Below are 22664 nucleotides of genomic sequence, written 5' to 3'. Positions count from 1 at the left end.
CAGGGACTTCGTGGCAATAGTTGCTACATTTGGGTAGTCCTGATGAATATTCAATTAAACATGTTTTCCAGCTTCAGCCAGACACCCTCAGGACACCCAGCCCAACAAAGCTTGCCTCTCTTTTTTCTGGAGATGGCTCTTTCAAACCTTCTCCATCCTCCTGTCAGTGCTGAGCTTTCAGCTTTCCCTTCACTTCCCACTTGACAGAAGACTTGGAGGAGGAGTCAGATGACAATTCCTTCAGCTTCCTGCCTGTCCCATGCCTACCCTTTCCTTGCCTTCCTCTTCTGATGAAAGAGGCACCTGCCCACTCCTCCCATCTGAGGCCAAAGCTGAGCCCCTGTTCTTCCCCCTCTGATCTGATCAGCATCCCCTCTGCTGGCTTCTTTCCAGAAGTTTTCACACATGATCTAATTTCTCCCATAAAAAAAAAAAAAAACCCTCTGTGTATGCCACAGAATCCTCCAGCTGCTGCCTTCTGCCCTCCTGCTCATGCATTTACACTCTCAGCGCCTTCTAGCTCAGTTTAGCCTATGATAGTTTGTCTTCTATAGTTTGCCATTACTCCACTGAAACTCTTTTGGGGATGATGTGTGTTAATTGCATAGGGATGGAACTAATCTTCCCTTCCCCTGACACCAGCTTCCCTTCTAACTTCTCTCCAGGGCTAGTTAACTTTTGGATGAATCTAGACTATGACCATGGCTTTTATGACCACTCTTAAATAATGAGAAACCCTCTGGTCACTCTAAGTCTCACAAACAACTTTATTTTCTTGTCTTGTCTTGTCTTGTCTTTTTTTAATGGTTGCACCCATGGCATATGGAAGCTCCCAGACCAGGAATCGAATCTGAGCTGCAGCTGTGAACTATGCCACAGCTGTGGCAACACTGGATCCTTAATCCACTGCATCAGACTTGGGTTGGAACTCGTGCTACTGCAAAGACAATGCCAGATCCTTAAGCTGCTGCCACCATGGGACCTTCCCAAACAACTTCGTTTTCTTTTATTTTTATGGCCACACCTGTGACCTATGGAAGTTCCCTGGCTAGGGTTTGAATCGGAGCTGCAGCTTCGAACCATGCCACAGCCTGTGGCAACGCTGGATTCTTAACTCACTGAGAAAGACCAGGGATGGAACCTGCATTTTCGCAGACACTATGTTGGTTTCTTAACCTGCTGAGCCACAGTGGGAACTCCTTCATTTTCAATATTAAATTGTCCAGTCCAACTTTCATTTAAGATTACATCTTGTCCTACCCCTGAGATCAGGGCAGCTCTAGGTGAGCCTGTTTGAGGAAGAGGACTGTGGATGGCTATGTAAGGCAGTTGTCTTGAGGCAAGGGATGCAGAGATTTTGCTGTAGAATTGTGCTTCCTCCTTTTTTTTTCTTTTTCTTTTTCTTTTTTTTTTTTGGAGGGGGGCATACCTGCAACATATGGAAGTTCCTGGCTAGGGGTGAAATTAGAGCTGCAGTCACCAGCCTATGCCACAGCCACAGCAATGTAGGATCCAAGCAGCAACTGTGACCTACCCTACCACTTGTGGCCAACACTGGATCCTTAACCCAGTGAGCAAGGTCAGGATCAAACCCACATCCTCATGGATGCTCGTCGGGCTCTTAACCTGCTGAGCCACAACAGGAAATCCCCTTACATGTTCTTTATTAGGCTTGGGTACTTTTTTATTTTTAACTTTTGCTGTAGGGACTGCAGTAATTCCAATGGACATTTTTCTGTCCCCAGTTGTCTTAGTTTGCTTGGGTTGCCATAACAGAATACTACAGGCTGGGTAACTTAACAGACACTTATTTTCTCATAGTTTTGGAGACTAGAAGTTTAAGATCAAGGTGCCTGTGTGGTTGGTTCCTGGTGAGGGTTCCCTTCCTGGCTTGTAGATGGCTACCTTCTCACTGTGTCCCCATGCGACCCTTGCTCATTGTGTGCATGCAGAGAGGGAGAGCGCGCTCAAGTGCTCTGGTCTCTCTTTCTCTTCTTCTCAGGATACTAATTCTACCAGCTCAAGGTTAACCTTGATTATTCTGTAAAGGCCTTATCTCCAAATATAGTCACATCAGGGGTTAGGGCTTCAGTATGTGAATTTAGAGGGGGAACATTCAGTCCTAAAAATACGCAATAGATTTGTTGAAAACAGTTGGGAATATCCAGCTCTTAAAATATTTCAGGGGCTTAAATGCAATGGGACCCCATGATATCAGTTAAGGTGAAGAAATTAATCAGCAGATAAATGCAAGTCTTGTTTTAATCTAGCTGTTGATCAACTTTGATTCTCTTCTGTAACCTGTCCAGGCTATTGGTTTATCCCAGTTAAATTTTACTTGAATCTCCCCCAAGAATTCCTATTTACTCTCCTAAATCTGACTCTGGGTGCTTATCAGGTCCAGAGGCCAAATTCTAGCCTCCCAAGTGATCCCCATGGATCCAGCTTCCTTGCCGTCAATGCACCTTGAGCATCCAGAGTTGCATCAGATGCCTCTGTGCTGGTGTCTGTCTGGCAGTCCCATTCCAAGGGGAAGCAGCAGTTACTCATGAGTCACAGTGCCCTCGCTGGAGCACATCACCTTGAAGGAGGACTGCCTTCATAGGATCCAAGAAATGAGTCCAAGTCAAAAACAACCAACCAGCGTTTCCAACAGAATGTCACTCTGAGGTGGCTCCATGTAAAATTTAAATAGGCAATGGTGAAAAATATTTTTTTTTTTTTGTCTTTTTGCCTTTTCTAGGGCTGCTCCTGTGGCAGATAGAGGTTCCCAGGCTAGGGGTCTAATCGGAGCTGTCACCACCGGCCTACACCACAGCCACAGCAATGCAGCATCTGAGCCACATCTACGACCTACACCACAGCTCAAGGCAACGCCGGATCCCTAACCCACTGAGCAAGGCCAGGGATCAAACCTGCAGCCTCATGGTTCTTAGTCGGATTCATTAACCACTGAGCCACGATGGGAACTCCCTGGTGAAAAATATAGTTGACAAATATTTTTACTTTATTTTTGTTAATATATCCTAATGGCTTTTCTTTCTTTCTTCCTTCTTCCCTTTCTCCTTCCTTCCTTCCTCCCTCCTTCCCTTCCCTTCTTTCTTCTGCTTTTCTTTCTTTCTTTATTGCTTTCCTTCCTTCCTAACTTCCTTCTTTATTTCATTTTCTTTTAAAAAAGCAATAGTCTTGGAGGATTTTTAAAAGTGAGGAGTGATCTTTGCAATTTAAATAGCAAAACACTGGCCATGAATTACTACATACACTTGATCCATAATACATTCAAAAAATTACTCCCCCATCAATATTTGTACAATTTATAGAAAACACTAAATAGCCAAAGTGAGACCATCTCAACTTTAAAACATCATTAAAAACTAGTCATATCCCATAATCAGTCTGTGTTATTCTCCATTATTTCTTTGCTCCACAACCAGACTTCAGTATGGTTCCTGATATTTTTCTCTGTATTCTCCCAACCATTGTGTGGGTTCAGCCATGCTTTAATAATACATGTAACTTTTTTTCAGGTTTTTTTCCTGATTACAAAAGTATGCATTGTTAATGGCAAGAAATTTGAAAAATTCAGGTAAACATAAAGGATAAGCCAAACTCACTTATGAACAGAAATAACCATGGTGAACATGTTGCTGCCTTGTTTTTAGCTTGTACATATGACACTTATTTGTCATTCACACATCCATCCATTCATTCACTTATTTTTCCAACAATTATTTGTTGGCATCTCTCAATAGCTTGCCTTCTAGTGGGAAATGAAACAATAAATAAAATATCAGGTCGTGATAAAAGAGGGTGATACGGTGCAAGTAATATTTAAGTTGAAACCTGAATGGCAAGAAAAAGCCTTGGGAAGATTGAAGGAAAAACGCTTTAGGCAGAAAAGAATCAGCACTGTTGTTTATAGTAGCAAATATATTCAGTCTAATTGTCCTTCGATAGGAATTTGTTAAACATTCATGGTAGTTCCATAAAATAGAGCCTCTTATAGTTGCTAAAAAATAAGCTGGATCTCTCTGTATACATGGATATGGAAAGATCTTCTAGATGTATTTGTTAACCAAAATAGGATTGTATTATATACACATCTTAAAAAACTATTTTTTCAAGTGATATCTGAGAAGCCTTTTTCTGTGTTATTGAACACCGCTTTGTTTGTTTGTTTGTTTTAGAAGTTTAGGGGTTAAGTCAGAGCTGCAGCTGCTGGCCTGCCACAGCCACAGCAAATGCTGGATACAAGCTGTGTCTGTGACCTACACCACAGCTCATGGCAACACTGGATCCTTAACCCACTGAGTAAGGCCAGGTATCGAACCCTCATCCTCATGGGTACTAGTTGGGTTCATTACCTCTGAACCACAACGGGAACTCCCTTGAATGCTCTTCTGCAATGTCATGTGTAATGCTGCATGGTCTCCTTACTTTGGATGACCGTGTTTTAATTAGTCAGTCATCATTGGATTGTTTCCAGTGTTTTCTGCTTATCAAAACATTGTTACAGCCAAGTTTTGTACATCTCTGGTTATGGTTATATGTTTAGAAGATATTAGAAGCAATATTCCTGAGTCAAAGGATCGATTCAGAGGCTTTTGGTGGGAGTTCCTGTCGTGGTGCAGCGGAAATGAATCCGACTAGCATCCATGAGGACACGGGTTTGATCCCTGGCCTTGCTCAGTGGGTTAAGGATCTGGCATTGCCATGAGCTGTGGAGTAGGCCAGCAGCTCTAGCTCCGATTAGACCTCCAGTCTGGGGATCTCCATATGCTGTGGGCGCAGCCCTAAAAAAGCAAAAACAAAAAATAAATTCAAAAAAAAATAGAGGCTTTTGGTATACATTGTCAAATCGTCCTTAGGAAAACCACAGGTGGTTACATTCTACTGGCAATGTATAGAAGTTATTTTCTTTTGACCCTTAAAGGCAATCTTAAATATATTTGCTTGCTCTCCTTCCCCTATCCTATATTTCTTTCTAGAAAAAGTTTTATTGAAGTATGGTTGATTTATCATGTTGGGACAATTTCTGCTGTACAACAAAGTGACTCAGTTACACATATACAGACCTCCATTCTTTTTTTTTTTATTTTATTTTTTGTCTTTTTGCCATTTCTAGGGCCGCTTCTGTGGCATATGGAGGTTCCCAGGCTAGGGGTCTAATTGAAGCTGTAGCCGCCGGCCTACGCCAGAGCCACAACAACTCAGGATCCGAGCCACATCTGCAACCCACATCACAGCTCACAGCAACTCTGGATCCTTAACCCACTGAGCAAGGGCAGGGATCAAACCCACAACCTCATGGTTCCTAGTCGGATTGGTTAACCACTGCGCCATAATGGGAACTCCTGGACCTCCATTCTTTTTCAAATTCTTTTTCCACATAGGTTATCACAGAATATTGAGTCCCCTGTGCTTATTATCCCCATTATGTTTTTGATCAATATTTATTTAGGAAAAACATTTTGAGTACATACTTCTTATCCTACTATGATAGAATCTGGGGAACAGGTGACACGAATATAGTCTTGCTACTCCAAAATGCTTCCAGTATTGGAGGTGGGAGGCCTGCAAGGGGAGCTCAGGACACATAAGAAAATCATAGTGTCAGTGGGGGGTGGTACGTTCTTTAATAAAGGTGTAGAGTAGATATTTAGCAAGCACAGAGGGGCACTGAGTTCTGCCATGGGATGTCTGGCAGAGGGGTCAGGGACTACCCTGAGTACTGCCACTCAGTTGAGCGGATGTCCCTTGAGATGAACTGATTGTCCACCATTCCACAAATGCTGGAAGGGGAGCCATCCTTCTGCCCCGAAACACTGAACTAACCCTAACCCTTCCCCACTTTTTTTTTTGGCCACACTCACAGCATGTGGAAGTCCCCAGGCCAGCGATCCAGCCCACACCATAGCGGCCACCTGAGCCACTGCTGTAACATTGCTGGATCCTTAACCCACTTTGCCACAAGGGAACTCCCCTTTCCCATATCTTAAATGAAGCCAAAGCTTTGACACCTTGTATGTAGGCTGATCACAAGTCCCAGATTATCCAGGGTTGTTCCATTTGCACCTCTTGTCCCCATGTCATTAATAGTGCTCTCTTTCATTCTCACATGCGCCCCAGCTTGGATGATAAATGACAAGGCACCCCATCTATTCCTCTTCTTCCCAGCCTTAATCAGTCAAACTTCAGTCAAATGAACCTTCATGGAGGAACTGAAATTTAAAGGCAGATAATAATAATTATTAGCAAATTCCCACATCCCCTGCTTCGGTCCTTTGTACCCTGGGGTTTTGTGTGTGTGTGTGTGTTTGTTGCTGTTTTATTTGTTTGTTTTTTGGCCCCAAGCGCACTCTCTCCTAAGTCTTAGCTACTTGTTACATTCGCCATCATTTTTCTAAATAACAGGCTGCTTCTTGATTTTATCATTTTCCTATCCTCTACTGACTTCTGCTATAGAAGGAACTATTTCCCCTTAAACTTTGTATGTTGAAGTCCCACCTCCCCATGTGAGTGTGTTTGGGTCAGGACCTTTCTGCAATAGTGAGGGTTAAATGAGGTCACAAGGGTGGGGCCTGATCTGAAAGGACTAGTGCCCTTCTAAGATGAGGAAGAGACGCGCGAGTGCCCTCTGAGAGGACAGGCCACGTGAGATCACGATGACAAGGTAGCTTTCCTTGAGCCAACCAGGAACAAGATTGGGTCGCATCTCGATCTGGGACTTCCCAGTCTCCAGAGCTGTAGGAAATAGACGTCTGCAGTTTAAGCCACTCGGGCCGGGGTGTTTCGTTATGGCAGCTCGAGCTGACTAAGACAACTTCCTGTTGGGAGGAAGAGACCTTCTTCTTCCTGCAACTTCCCTACACACACATGCACACACGCACACAACACACAACACGCACATACCCTTCACATACTCACACACACGTCAATATGCTTCACAGGCTCACACATACATCTCATGCACACTCACAACACACACACACACACACACACACACACCCTCTTCTTCCCAGCTTCCCTGTTTCTTACCTGGTGCGGCCTCCTGCCCCATTCTCTTTGTCAGTGATTCCTTAGGTGTTATGTGGTTTTGTAAATCTTTCCCCTGATCTATATTAGCAGCATTTCAGTATGGTCTTCTCCTCTTACACCCACGGTGCTTTTAACTAGAAGCTCTTTATTACTTAAAGTAATATTTGGATATGACCTTTATGCAGGGATGAGGGTTACATGAGGTCACAGAGTGGGGCCTAACCCTTGGTGTGTCCACACACCATGTGTTTTAATTTTCCAAGAAATGTCCCTGAAGAAGCATTTGTATCACCACCGTCCTCACATGAAAAGCTTTATGATCACCAGCTGGCTGCCTCAGCCTTAGTGATTTCCAGGCCTTGAACGCTGGCCAATTTGTGTGGCCTGTTTGAGTTTTCCTTCAGGACTCCTTAAGTTCAGCTTCTAGAGATAAAATAGCTTTGTGAAATGGATTCACTCCCACTCATAATTTCAGAGAGGCACGTGAAAGTCCTTTTGAAACCCGTACGGGGGCACTGTTCACATATGAACATTATTATCAGCAGTAACAAAGTGAAAAAAATGCACTTTTAGACTTAGGTCATCAAGATACTACTCTCAGCACTGCTTTCCAACTCTTCAGCATTCAGCTAAGGAAATGCTCTCAGCACTGCTTTCCAGGACGTAGCACAGAGAAGACTCACTCCAATGTTAAATGAATGAATCAGCAGGTCCGTCTAAGAACACCGATTCCTACTAGCTCACCCTTCTCATTCTTAACGACCATATAAATTCTGAAGGGCACCAGGTTTTACCTTTGTATGTATAATAAGGCATTCCATTCCATTCCAGTGGAAACACAGGGTTACTTCTCAGTTGAAGAAATTAAATGCTCCACAGAGTGTAATCCCAGTCTCAGATAGATATTTTCAGCAGGACTGGTATTACAGAATACCATGTTTCTGAACTGCTTCAGTATTACCTGGATACAAATGACGTTTTCACTGAATTCACTCATTCAGAAAACAGTTATTGAGTGCCTCCTCCATTCCAATCACTAGAAGTAGCGAATAAAAGTTATAGCTAACACTTACATAGTGCCTACTCTACTCTGTATTGTTACATAAAGTAACTCATTTAATTCTCATAATGATCAGATGAGAGCGCTACTATCATGATTCCCATTTTACAGATGAGAAAACAGATGAGCTGATGAGTAACTTGATTGGTCTATACCAGAACTTTTCCACCAGGGGCAATTCCCCTCTCCTGCCATTCAGCAATGTCTGGAAACATCTTTAATTCATATGACCTGTGATGATAGGTAATTATAAAGCCAAAGGATGCTGCTAAGTATCCTACAATATATTGAATGGCCTGGAAACAAGGATCAATTCATCCAGAATATCACTAATGCTGCTATTAAGAAGCCTTGATTGACATCGTTCAGAATATAGCGTTCTTCTGGAAGCTGTTATTGAATCATTGGTGAACACATGACTTACTCTGACCCAATCAGACTAAAGGAGAAGGTTTTGGGGAGACGCTACATTCACTCATTTCTCTCTTGCTGGGTGTGAACAAGGAGCAGCAGCCTGATATCCAGGGGCAGCCATCTTTTATATTGAGAATAACCAACCTTTCCACAAAGGACAGCAGAATGGAAGGGCTGGAATAAGCCCTGTGCTTAATGAGGTTACTGAGCAGCATTGAACCGTATCTCTCCTGGAACCCAAACCATTTCTAGACTTTTAGTTATCTGAAGCAATGCATTCATATTGTTTAAGCCCGAGTGAGTGAGTGTTATCTGTTTCAGGCAGCTAAGTGTCTACCCAACACACTTGGGGAATTATAGGCAACATCCGGGAAAATTCAGCAAAGACTCTTTCACGTTGTCAGATCCCTCATCAGAAATTCATGCTGCTCCCTTCTGGCTGAACTTTGTCTTCAGAGGAGATGTGGAGACACCGTCTTTAGCTTGTTCTCCTTCCGAAGGAACATACACTAAGTAGGGACTTCGTGGGCTCCGTCGACAAGCAGTTCGAGTCCAATGCCATGTGCCAGGGAAGAAGGAGAAGGACAAAGAGGGAAACTGCCATCTAGGTGGAAACAAAGAATACTATATACATGGAGAAATCCGAGAGATGAGCTGTGGGACTCGGTGGTAAGGACCATGGGTTAAAAATAGAGAATTTAGAATTCGGGCAAGGAAAGGATGCGCTGGAGTGGTTTGGAGGAGGTGGGCTTAAGAGTGAAGGCCATGCCTATGCACCCCGGATGACCTGGGGCGATATGTTGCGGGAATTTAGAAAGTGATCATTAAACATTGTTCCAATGGAACAATCCATTATTGAAACTAAAGGAGATGGCGACCTGAATCTTTGGTACACACATCATATCCTACGGACTCTGGTGGTGGCAATTTTCATTATATATCCTGGAAGCCACAATTGTGTTATTGCCCCAGCACCTGCATGTGGTACCATAGACAGGCCCACCTCCTCTTACATCAGTAGGCACATCTGTGAGAAGGTGAGTAGAGAAGGGAGATAGAAGTTGGTCTTAGAAGTCTGCGAATACCATCAATGAAGTTGTTGGATGCTGGATGTCTTTCTTAAACATCTATACTGCATTAGGGAGCAATCTAGAATCTGTACAGAGAGGCACTATTTTGTTTTGGAAAATAAATCCTTAGTTTAGTTTCTGGGACCTGTCAAATGAATCATTTCAACATAATTTTCCAAAATTACTGGGTGTTTTTATGGTGTCTAGTACTTTATTATCACAACATTCGTGCTTTCCCACATGATCTCAACGAAGGTCCATTCCTCTCCTCCTGGACTGGACTATAAGTGGCCGGTAAGCACACACTCCCACAGTGCAGCTACCTTCTTTGAGAACTCCCTGACATGCATAGAAAAAGCCCCCTCAAACAGGGGAAACAGGCACAAGTTTTCAATATCCCATTTCCCAGATCCCTGGACATCACAGCAAGAAAGATGGAGCCAGACTGAGGACGGCAATTAGGTCTGGGAAGCTATGAAAAATCCAGGTGGCACCACGTGTGCCCTCAAACATTACCTGACTTTTTGCTTTTTCTCTGAAGAACTGGCACATAGTCTATGGACTCCTTTTTTTTTTTTTTTGAGATACATCCATGACACATGGAAGTTCCTGGGCTAGGGATTGAATCCACAGAGATGACACCAGATCCTTAATCTGCTGCACCAAAACAGGCACTCCCATAGAACCCCTATTCTTACTGAGAGGTTTAGCAAGACTCAAGAGTTTCTTTTTTTGCCTTTTTGCTGATCACCCAAATTAGGTTTGATTTGACAATTCTTTGTGGTGGTGTTCGAGAAGGGGGGACCCTATCAATGCCCATAGTCACCGTTTCTGCTGAAGGGCAGACGCTTGAAACAAGCCTCTCCTGCTGAGCCTGGCGCATGGCTCGTACACAGTTGTTGTGCAGTTATTTCCTGTGTTGCCACATCAGGCTCTTTCCCTCTGAGTCGAGAGAAACCCCCACCCCAGGACTCCTCTTGTTAGCAGAGTCTCACCTGTGCTTAGCTCTCTGGAGCAACCTTTTCATGTTAACCCAATAGTAGAGGCAGATACACGGCAGTATTTTTCAAACTGCAGATTAAAATCCATTAGAGGGTCCAGAACACATTGAATGGAGTACAACTAGCATTTTAAAAATGCAATAGAATATAAAAGAACTGAGGAGAGAAGGTTAAACATTCCAGTGCCCTGCATGTAACAAGGGCAAGTATTATTTGGTGAAACTGTTGTTTCAGTTATATAAATTCAGCAGTATGAATGCCCACATTGTGTCCATGTAGAATGCATTTCTTACTGTGGGGTGGCAATCAAAATAATTTGAAAGCTACTGAGATGTAAAATCGAAGTCTGATTTCATTATCTCCAAAACTCGCTGTTGGGAAGTGACAAGTCTACCATTTATTTAGGAAATGCTTTTAGTTACTCACTGCATACACACAGGGACTCCAAGAACCTACATGTTTCTTAGGAAGTCTGCTGAAATAAGCAGTGCAGGAAAACGCCCATGCTCTAGCCATCTTCTCCTTTGGTTAGTTCCACCGTTTTAGCAGATCCCTCAAGAAAAGCAGGCATCAGAAATAGTGAGGCGAATCGAGAGGTCAGAGCAGATTCCACATCCCTCCAATGATGGTGACATCTGCTGAAAAATATCTGCTGTAACATCTGCCTTTAAGGTTGGAAACCAGCAACCATGGTATATGAGGGCTGGAACAGAGCTGATTTTGCAAAGAGGGGAGCAGAAATTTCAGCCACTGCTTGGACATCATTTCTCTTCATGCTTCACATGGTTTCTTTCTTTTCTTTTCCTTCCTCACTTCCCTCCCCCCTCCCTTCTTTTCTTTCTTTCATTCCTCTTTCTGTCTTTCTTTCTGTCTGTCTTTCTTTCTTTCTTTCTTTCTTTCTTTCTTTCTTTCTTTCTTTCTTTCTTTCTTTCTTTCTTCCTCTTTCTTTCATTTCAAGTAGGGTTCATTTACAATGTTGTGCCAGTTTCTGCTGTACAGCAAAGTGACCCAGTCACACACACACACACACACACACTCCATTTCTTAACTTCCATCATGGTCTATCCCAAGAGACTGGATATGGTTCCCTATGCTATACTGTAGGACCTCATTGCTTATCCATTCTAAACGTAATAGTTTGCATCTATTAAGCCCAAACTCCCAGTCCATCCCACTCTCTACCCCTCCCCTTTGCCCTCTCCATGTCTGTGAGTTGGTTTCTATTTTGTAGATTGATCACTTGTGCCATATTTTAGATTCCACATATAAGTGCTATCACATGTATTTGTCTTTCTCTTTCTGACTTATTTCACCTAGTATGAGAATCTCTAGGTCCGTCCATGTTGCTGCAAGTGGCATTTTTTTTTGTTCCTTTTTATGGCTGAGTAGTATTCCATTGTATAAACACACCACATCTTCTTAATCCACTCATCTGTTGGATTATTTGTTCTAGTTCTATGAAAAATGTCATGGGTAATCAATAGGGATCACATTAAATCTGCAGATTGCTTTGGGTAGTATGGCTATTTTAACAATATTAATTCTTCTAATCTAGGACCATGGGATATCTTTCAATTTCTTTAAATCCTCTTTAATTTCCTTTATTAATGCCTTATAGTTCTCAGTGTATAAGTCTTCCACCTCACATGTTTATTATTGTAATAAATGTACATGACATCATATTTACTATTTTAACCATTTTGAATTGTACGCGTCAGGGAATTAAGTACGTTTTAATTGTTGTGCAATCATCACTACCGTCCATCTCCAGGGCTTTTTCATCATCTCAAATGGAAACTTTTTACTCATTAAACAATTTCTCAGTTGCCTCTCAGTAAGACTGTGAACAGGACATGAGGCCAAGAATCCTCATATTTAGGTATCTGATGTCATTATAGTCAATGCTTCAGTGGCAAATTCAGGTATAGAAAGCAGTTTGGGCAAGAGATATAGACAAGACATTTTCCCACCCAAGTGTGTCTGTGGGGTCTGAGCTGTGGCTGCAGTCCTGAGCCTTTGTTTTTGAGCCGATCCATTCCTGGTCGCTACTTGATAATACTAATAATAACTACCATTATTGAACTCTTACTGTGGATCAGACTGTTTCCTAAATTCTTTAAGTGCATTCTCTCATTTAACCCTCAACAATAACACTATGATAAATTCCATTACAATTCCCATTTTATAGATTAGGACTTGTTGAGTGGTTGTATGAAGCTATGCAACTAAAAAATGATAGTTCTGGGATTCCAGCTGAGGTCATGGGCGGCCAGAGTCTTTGCTCTTCAGCACTCTTCTGTATTACCCTCATTTCATCCTTCAGCTTGGAAGCCTAACTGTGATCAAGCAGTCTTACAGATGCCTCTTAAGAATCGGCTCAGATCCTGCATTGCTATGGCTGTGGCTGCAGCTGGAAGCGGCAGCTCCAGTTCGACCCCTAGCCTGGGAACTTCCACATGCCACATGAGCAACCCTAAAAAAGCAAATAAATAAATAAATAAATAAATAAATAAATAAAATATATATATATACACACACACATATATAATTACTCACCAATTAACATTTATTGCCTTTTTTTTTTGGCTGAGCCCACAGCACATTGAAGTTCCAGGCCAGGGATCGAACGGGCACCACAGCAGAAACCCAAGCTGCTGCAATGACAATGCGGGATTCTTAACCCACAAGAGAACTTCAACATGGACTTTTTTTATACCAACTAGATGGCCAGGATTATGCTGAATACTGTGATGGATACAAAGAAATGTGGCATGATTCTTTTGTTAAAACCAGCTCCTGTGAACCCATACAGGGTGATATAAAAGTAAGGGTTTAGTTTTCCAACACCTGGGCATTGAGCAGTGGATGGTCCATTCAGGAAAATCTCTATATGCTACCTTTTAATATATGATGCCAGCACATGTCCTCCACAAGTCACCACTCATTTTTGTTTCTAGAGCAGAGATCCAATCACTTCCCATCTCTTCCCTTACCGTGTACTTCTTGTTGATCAATTTCTTTAGGAACTGCAATATTCCTTTAAGGACTTCCTTAATTTCTTTGTCTTAGATGGCAGGGAAACCAAGGGCCAGATGAGGCTCAAAGCAAAATATATTCACTGCACACAAAAATAAAACTAATCGGCACCAGCAAGGGAAGCAAGGTCAACAAAAACATTTCCTGTGTTTCCAACATGAGAGGAATTCCTCCCAGCATTTTGGTCACGCTCATTTCTGTTCATTTTCTGGTTCACTTCATGGGGCTTCCCCTGGGTCTTATTTGGATTGTTAGAATCAGAAACGACAGCCACTGAACCCACTTAAATCTAAGTCAAGCATTGCATGAACTGTTCTTAGGGACCCCGGAGTCATTTTGGAAGGGGGAGTGGAGGAGGCATTTCACTAGGGGAAGACCTAGCACCTCTTTCCTTTGAAAAGTTTTAGCATCAGCTGAAAGATGCTGAAGGACCCTCGGCAGCTGCAAATGGCCTGAGGAGTACACACCCTATAGCCTGGATGCGGCTATGTGCTTGGAAGTTGGTTATCCTACGGCCTGGGCTATATTCCAATCTGGGTGATCCCCGAGGACAGTGTTTCTTCAGTGTGTGTTCGGCATCCATCACAACCGGCATAGACCCAGGTGTTCGTGAAAAGAGCAGATTCTGGAACTCCACTGAAGCCTTAATGACCCCCGCCCTTGGAGGTGGGGCCCAGGAGTGTGGCCTTTCTTTAACATTCTCAGGGTGCCTTTCCCTTTGCCTTAATCTGTCAGCCACTGAAAGGCAGAGGGACTTCAGCCAGCTCGGACTTGGGAACAGTGTCAGGCAGCAGAGCGTCCCTTCCAGCAGGCAAGAATGATGGCTAGGGAATGGCCAAGAGGAAGCAGTGACCAGTGGCCTTTGGCTATAAAACAGCCTCGGGCAAGTGCCAGAGCTGGAAGCAAAGTCGGGCTCAAAAAAAAAAAACACAGCCTGGTTATATCTTGGCCTAGAGGTCCACTGGGCTTTTAATACTTAAGCGGAAAACCAGATATGTTCTTCCCACACTCAACACCCTCTTCAATGTCCATCCCCCACCCAGCATCTCTCATCCAACTTGTACTTTCCCCAAAGTGATCAAGTGGAAAGTTTAATCCAGGAAGAGAAGGGATGGGGAGCTGCTGGGGTGGGGGGGAAAAACGAGTTGGTTGCCATGGGAACCTTGCCTGCTGCAGGGTCTGAATGGTTTTCTGTTTGCTGACGTCCAGTTCTTTAGGGCAGGCCCTGGCATCAGCAGGGGCCTGGGCACCGCATCCTCTGTGTCCCGTTTCCGGCATCCGGCCCAGCGGCATCCACCCTAACAGGTCTCCTGGTAGCAGGCAGGGTGTCCGGGACTGAATGCTTCCTCCTGACCTCTTGTCCTGCCGCTGCTGCCCTCCCAAGCTGGGAAGTGAAGGAAAGCTGAGGGTGTTTCCCAACTCTTTGAAGAGAGAGTCCTTGTTTTTTCTTGCATATTATTCTTTCTTTCCTCATCATCCAAACATGAGCCCTTGGCCATTTGCCTGTCTCCCTGCTGGCCAGCTGTCCTTGCCATTCTCAGTTCTGAATTTCTATTTATCTCACAAGGACTGCAGAGTTTGTTTTCATCCAGCTTGGTACACCGACTGAGCTGCTGTCACAAGTTTGCTCTCTGAACTATCGCCTCCAGCAGCTGGTGAGGAAAGGCTGGAAAGATGGCCATACACATGATCTAGGGAGAGGTCTGATGGTTTTAGCTTATTTGAATGGTTTATTAGACCCAGATGAGGAGCGACCGAAGCCTCTAGGTGCCTACTCATGCTGCATATGGAGTACATGCCGTCATGCTGTGGGGCTACCATGCTCACATACCAATGTCTCCCTCTGCCAGTTGTTTCCACTACTCTTGCTTAGAAAGTCCTTGCCACCCATTTTTACTTTGGCTTATCAAGCCCTGAATATACCAGCACCTGCTTTCCTCCCTAGTGGCTTACCGTGCATCTCTCCTTTTCATAGTCACCTTGCACCAGGCAAAAAGGCCTTTGTGCAGTTACTGTACAGACCTGGCAGTTTTCGGTTGCAGGGCCTTTGCACATCAACGCCCCACTCCCAGCCCCAATCCTCCCTTCCAGCACATTCTTACCTGGCTTCCTATAGTTAATTCCTTCTAATCTTTCAGGTCCTATCACACATCAGCTCCTCAGTCAGGCCTTTCTGGATCATTCTAATGTGCCCCCTCCTTGTTCTGTATATAAGCACCCTTCTCGTTCTTCACAGCATTTGTGATATTTGTTTACTTTATATTTTCCTACTCTTGACTAAACTATGAAGGCCAATGAGTCAGGGACTATTTATGCTTCGGAGGCGTAAAAGTTAAGCCAACTTTATCATACTGCCTGGTGCCATATTTATTGAATAAATGAAATAGTAGCTCGTTTCTACCCATCCTTCCAAATTCTACCTGGAAGGCAATTGCCTCCTCGTGTAGGTCTTTCCTGACTGCCCTCCACGAGCTCCCCTCCCAGGCTTTGGTGGGGCGTCTGCCCTGAGTGTTCCCCTGCACCCCAGGCCTACCTCTCTGTGTGCTTTATGGTGCCTCATTGCTTGCAGGAAGGTCCTTTTCTTTAAGCAGATGGTAGGCTTTGTAAGGGAAGGATTATAACTCATTTCTAGAAAAATGTCTGACACACAGAGATTGCCTAACCTGACCAATGTTGGTTAAATGCATAAGTGAATGAATAAAAGACAGGTACTATTTCAGAGATGTATGGAAAACTCAGAGTGGAGCTAGTACCTACTTCAAAAAGGAAAAAAATGTCTTTCGAAAAGTCTCAGAAGAAACATTTTGTACAATTAGGTTCTCACGTTTCCTGGTCTTTCTTTCTTTTTTTTTTTTTTGCCTTTTTAGGGCCACACGCAAGGCATATGGAGGTTCCCAGGCTAGGGGTCAAATCAGAGCTATAGCTGCCAGCCTATGCCACAACAACACAGATTCGAGTTGCATCTGCGACCTACACCACAGCTCATGGCAATGCCGGATTATTTACCCACTGAGCGAGGGCAGGGATTGAATGTGCGTCCTCATGGATACTATTCAGATTTGTTTCTGCTGAGCCACAACGGGAACTCCTCCTGGTCCCCCATTTTATCTGGAGATATTCCAGTAACCTAGGTAAGCAACAATCTGGTAAATTCTTAAAGATAAATTAAACCAAGATGTCCCAACTCTTCCAAGTAAAATCTTCAATCATTACAGGATTTTGGATGCTTGTTCCAAAAGCTCTTTTTTTTTTTTAGGGCCACACTTGCAGCATACGGAAGTTTCCAGGCTAGGGGATGAATCAGAGCTACTAGCCTACGCCATATCTGAGCCACATCTGCAACCTACACCACGGTTTTGGCAACACCATATCCTTAATCCACTGAGTGAGGCCAGGGATCAAACCAGCTTCCTCATAGACACTATGTCAGGTTCTTAAACTGCTGAGCCACAACAGGAAATCCTTTTTCCCAAATCTTGAAACAAGGGTGGGAAGGTGAATTATAGTCACCTCTTTGGGCCTCAGTTTCCTCATCCGTAATAAGAAAGATGGATGACATCATCTCTAAAGTATCTTCCAGTTCTAACATCTAAAAAAAAAAAAACAAGGTAATTAACATTGACTTTTGAATGCTTTGAAAAAAAAAAAAATCCACCGTCTTGCAAGCTCACTGGAAGTCATGTAGGGCTGAAGAGAATACTAGCTGGAAACCTCAACTCTGGGTGTCTCAGGTTTGATGCTCTCTCCTGGTACAGATGAGAGTAACCTTCTTTCCCACATCAAGTGGGTTGTGGCTCAAAAGATTTTGAGAAAAGAGCATAATGTGGGATCAAGTGCAAGAAGGAGAAAAGAGGAGTTCCCGTCGTGGCGCAGTGGTTAACGAATCCGACTAGGAACCATGAGGTTGCGGGTTCGGTCCCTGCCCTTGCTCAGTGGGTTAACGATCCAGCGTTGCCGTGAGCTGTGGTGTAGGTTGCAGATGCGGCTCGGATCTGGCGTTGCTGTGGCTCTGGCATAGGCCGGTGGCTACAGCTCCAATTCAACCCCTAGCCTGGGAACCTCCGTATGTCGAGGGAGCGGCCCAAGAAATAGAAACAACAACAACAACAACAAAAAGACAAAAAAAAAAAAAAAAAAACCAAGGAGAAAAGAGAGACTCTCCATGATGTGGCCCCACTGGTCCAGCAAAGAGCAATGCTGAGGGGTCCAGAGGTGGGCATGGCCGCTTCAGAGAACATAGGATGTGCATGTGGCTAGGAGGGAGGAAGAGGATTTGAGGGGGTGGAGAAAGTGTGGACTAAGATTAAAATGAGTTGAGAGAATGGATTATTGAGACAAAGAAAGAAGAGAGTAAGATGAATAGGCAGCCAATAAAATGCAGTAGAATTCTGATCATGAGCCCAGGAATCAAAAGATTTTACATTAGTTAGCTACCAACTAATTAGCTGTGTGAAGCCAAGTAAATCTCTTGACTTCTCTGGACCTTGTTTTCTGAATCTGCAAAAATGGAACAAATAACATCCTCCCACAACAGGGGACCATTTGTCAGACTAAAATAAATTTATGGAAATGGAAGTGCTTGAAAAGAATTTTTTTAAAAATGAGTCAAAGCAGAATTGATTGGGTCAAACAGGTTAAGAGCAGTCATGGAATAATCCAGCAAAAAATGCTACCACATTAAAGAAATACTACCAGGAATTTATAACTCACAAGGAAATGGATCAAAGAGGTCAGGGAAAGGTTTTTCCCTCCAAAGCCCTAGTCATATTTTTCCAATTGTTTAAAGCAGAAAAATTAATAAATGTTATCTTTATTTTACCCAAAGGTGACTTACAGGAATTGAAAGGGTTGGGCCAGGATGAAGGGTCGACAGATCAAAACATGGATTTGATGGAGCTAAATCCCAGGTAATTACAGTCCCGGAAAGGTTCCCTACACTCAAGGTCCTGGGCTAGATTCCCTCTCAATCGTCCACATATGCAGCTAGGCAAAAGAAAAGCCAACCAACCAACAAACCAATTGAATCCAAATCCAGAGCCTGAGATGACAGGGAGGATGCAGGTCAAGCAATGGACTTTGAACAAGGTTAATTAAGCTCACCACCAGATAAGAGCTGACCTTTAAAGATGAGAAAGCAGCAAATAAGAGCAGACAGTTGCTGTTTCATGTCCTTATTTGAGTGAAGGCCCAAATCCAGTTCCTTCCACAGGAAAATGGCTCAGTCTTCCAAAGCCGGCCAAACTTACCTTTAGGCCCCTTCTTCAGTAGGGTCCCACTTTCAATCCTGGCCCTTGTCTAGTATCCCACCCACTAGGATGTCCCACTTTGTGCCAAGCCCCTGTGCTAGGCCTGCCCATCACCTCCATCAGTACTTTGTTTTTGGGCCACCCTCTTGAACCTCTTTCATCTAGTCCCCACCTCTTTGGATGAAGACTTGCTAAATCAACCAGTCAAGCCTTAGCTAAACTTTGCTTATATGCAAATGACAAAGGGCCAGAGGCAGCCAGCCCTAATTGTTTTTCAATAATTAAATGTGTAGGAGTTCTTTTGTGGCACAGCGGATTAAGGATCTGGAGTTTTCACTGTAGTGACTTGGGTTGTCACTGCGCCACTTAGCTAATGGGCCATACAAAAAAACAGGCAGAAATCCATATTTGATCCATGGGCCTAGTTTGCAGGCCTCTGCGCTACAGCTGCACATTCATGGCTGGCTATTGAATTCTCAGGATGGGGCTGGTCTGTACTAAAATGTGTGAAAGTATAAAATATACCCAGATTTCCAAGACCTAGTACATAAAAACAGAGAATATACAACAGCTCAATGATTTATATATATATATATATATATATTTTTTTTTTGTCTTTTTAGGGCCACATCTGTGGCATATGGAGGTTCCCAGGCTAGGGTCTAATCAGAGCCATAGCTGCCAGCCTACACCACAGCCACAGCAATGCCAGATCAGAGCCATGTCTGCAACCTACACCACAGCTCACAGCAACACCAGATCCTTAACCCACTGAGCAAGGCCAGGGATTAAACCCGCAACCTCATGGTTACTAGTCAGATTCGTTTCCACTGTGCCACCATGGGAACTCCTCAATGATTTTATATTAATTGCATATGGCATGTCAGATATAGGGGTTAAATAAAATTAATTATTAATTTTTCTTTTTGGAAATACAGCTACTAGATATTTACACATGTACATGTGGCTCATATTACGTCTTTGTTGGATGCCAATGCTCTTGAGGCCTTTGCTGAATGAACTCATGGGCTAATCGAGCACCACGGAGATATTCAAGTCCACCTCTCATTTCATGAATGATGATCTGAGAGCTAAAGTTCTCCCAAACCTCATACCTGGCTGGACAAGAACTCTGGTTGGCCTGTGCTCTCAGCCCGTGGCAGTTCCAGTACACATTTGGACCCAGGTAAGGAGGTCTGGTGTGGAGCAGAGTGTACGTGGGGCCCTGCGTTGACCCTACAACTCATAGAAAGTAAGCATTTTTCCATCCTGTCATCCATGGATGCGGGGATAACTCCCTCACAATCTTTCTCCTCTACCATTTCCAGTTGTTTTGGCAAAGACTGGTCCCAGAACCACTGATGAGAATCCTAAGACAGTAATAAAAAGCATACAGATTATGGGCCTCACCCCCAGGGATGCTGAATTAGAGGGTCTGAGGTGGGGCCAGCAAGGCTGTGTTCTGACACGAAGCGCCCTAGACATCTCCTAATGCTTATTAACCTTTAAGTTCTGCTCCTCCTGGAGTGGCTCTGGAATCCTGATCTATATGACACAGGGAAGATTTCTTTCATGTGGTAGCAAAATAGACTATGAATTAAAATGAGTTGAAAGCCCTTATGTCACAAGCGCTATCATCATCTCAACAGAAGGCATTTGCAAAGGTAACATAATATGATTGCAGCTGTAACTAGTAGATAATCAGGACTTCTTTTTCTTCTTGGCATACCCTCAGATCTCTCTAAAAGGGGCAATTTTTGATGTGAAAAGCGGCACTGAGTGCTCTAAGTTCAGATTATGCCTTTCAGTATTCTGAACATTAGCTGCACATGGGTGCACAATATATTTTGAATACAATTTGTCAAAATACTCATGTTTTGTGCACAGGGAGTGAAGATTGAGAGGGAGCTCAGCAGAGGTGTTGCCATCGTTGATAGTTCTGCATTCCAGCATTGGCCAGAAAGTCAGGCCAACTCATTACAGATTTTGAGTTTTGGAGGAGATGAATCAGGATGCCCAATTCCTTTGGCCACAAAAGTGTCTATCATTTTGAGATTTTGCTGGTAGTAATGGCATAATATGATAAGGCCATATCTGTGATAATATGATAATATCTGTGTAAGATACATAATTTGAACGTATGCCCAGTGCAGTATTCATTTATATGTAAGATATTTTCAGATTAAAGTTAAGCAAAGTAATGCACTTATGAGGGAAATAGCCACAATCCATTCTGAAAAAACAAGCACAGAGTTCCCCATCCTCATCCATGAAAGGTTGCAACCTTTCCAAGGACACTTTGATACAATGTGCTACTGCAATTTTATTTTATTGATTGAATTTTTAAAGTTGTTACCTAATTTTTAATCATTAAATTCCACTTACAATTGTTACCAAATATCGACAATATTCCCTGTGTTGTCCAGTACATCCCTGAGCCTGTCTTATACCCAATACTTCGTACTTCCTACAAACTCACCCCTCTATTGCCCCTCCTCCCCCCGCATTGGTAACCACTAGTGTGTTCTCTATATCTGTGAATCTCCTTCTTTTTTGTTATATTCAGTAGTTTATTTATGAAGAGTCCACATACAGGTGATATCATACGGTATTTGTCTTTCTCTGTCTGACTTATTTCACTTATCAATATGCTATTGCATTTTAAAGGACCAATACAATACTGGAGATTGTCAGACACAAACTATAATATACCATCTTAGTCTTGTATAAACCCCCACTAATCTATCACATGGAATGCTGCAAGCAGTTGGGCTATCTACTTCTGCTAAAGAAAGAGAAATGTTCCAGAAAAGAAATCAAACGACACCACGGATTTATATATACATATATTCCTTCATGCATTGAGCCAATATGTGTTTAATTTAATCCAAGTCCTTAGGAAATCGATACAGACTCTGCCCTCAAGCAGCTCTAATCTAAAAGGAGAAATATGAAAGGTTTAGTGTTACTAAAATCTAATAGCGGAAGTGAAAGGCACCACAGGAAAGATCTAAGGGCATGTTGTCCTGGGGTTATTTCACATGAGAGTGGAATCACTTCCACCTGGGGCATTTTCAAAGGCTTTAAGGTAGTTCCTGTCGTGGCGCAGTGGTTAAGGAATCCGACTAGGAACTGTGAGTTTGCAGGTTTGATCCCTGGCCTTGCGCAGTGGGTTAAGGATCCAGCGTTTCCATGAGCTGTGGTGTAGGTCACAGACGCAGCTCGGATCCCACATTGCTGTGGCCCTGGTGTAGGCCTTTGGCTATAGCTCCGATTAGACCCTAGCCTGGGAACCTCTATATGCCTCAGGAGCGGCCCTAGAAAAGGCAAAAAGACGAAAAAAAAAAAAAAAATGAAAGAAAGAAAGAAAAATAAATAAAATGCTTTAAGGAGGGGGTAATCTCCCAGCCAGTCATCAAGCATACATTTTGGCTACGAGGCAATGAGGAACAGGTGGGGAAAAGGCTGAGGCGTTCAGTTTGAGGGTCGTGGGAAACTGAAGGCATAGACATGGAACAGCCTAGAACTGCTGGTTTGCCTGGAGCACAGGGTCAGGAAGGGACACAGGAGAGCCGACTTACAAAAACACTGAAAACATGACTTTTTGCCCGGGAAAGATGAGGCCTTAAAGTAGCCTGCAATGAATCTAAAGAAAATCTATGAAGTTTCTTTGAGGGGAAATTGAAATGTACAAGTCTTGGCGAATTAGAATTAAGGGTTGTTCTTCAGAGCAGGGTGATAGGAGCGGTAGTTCCAATAAGAGGAAGCACATAGACAGCAATGTGATTAAAACCATTTT

The 22664-nt window shown here is 43.3% G+C and overlaps 1 long non-coding RNA gene across 3 annotated transcripts in view; it reads left to right on the top strand.

Moving 5' to 3' along the window:
• LOC102162221 (uncharacterized) overlaps positions 1 to 22664 on the top strand; it is a 173655-nt gene that overhangs the window by 96280 nt on the left and 54711 nt on the right. For all 3 annotated transcript variants that reach the window (XR_014816393.1, XR_014816395.1, XR_014816396.1), the window contains 2 exons: positions 18445 to 18526; positions 19804 to 20051. This is a non-coding gene — a long non-coding RNA (uncharacterized LOC102162221). The remainder of the gene's footprint in view (positions 1 to 18444; positions 18527 to 19803; positions 20052 to 22664) is intronic.

Source organism: Sus scrofa, chromosome 9 (genome assembly GCF_054392235.1).
Source record: "Sus scrofa isolate SSC_HxYL_T2T_F1_AM1 chromosome 9, Sscrofa_HxYL_maternal_Yorkshire_Landrace_v2.0, whole genome shotgun sequence".
Classification (NCBI taxonomy): domain Eukaryota; kingdom Metazoa; phylum Chordata; class Mammalia; order Artiodactyla; family Suidae; genus Sus; species Sus scrofa.
The sequence above is the reverse complement of the archived record's forward strand: the minus strand, read 5'-3'. Positions and strand labels throughout refer to the sequence as shown.